Source organism: Brassica napus, unplaced genomic scaffold (assembly GCF_020379485.1).
Source record: "Brassica napus cultivar Da-Ae unplaced genomic scaffold, Da-Ae ScsIHWf_1341;HRSCAF=1914, whole genome shotgun sequence".
Lineage (NCBI taxonomy): Eukaryota > Viridiplantae > Streptophyta > Magnoliopsida > Brassicales > Brassicaceae > Brassica > Brassica napus.
The window spans coordinates 94,766-95,000 of NW_026014758.1; positions in this window are offsets into that span (position 1 = coordinate 94,766).

Here is a 235-nt window from a genome sequence, read left to right on the forward strand (position 1 = left end):
CAACGTAGGTAAAGGTGTATCGGTCGACGTCCCTATAGGACCATCGATTGACACTCTTTCGTTGTCAACATATTAACCGTTGAGACACGAGATTTAGTTTGTTAACCAGTGAAACATGCGACAGCTGATCACAGAGTTAAGCGGTTGAGCTCTAACATATCATGCATGCAACAAATAGGCATCTATAGATATTATAATCTTCAACACCTGAATAGTGGCCCTGCGTATAATATCA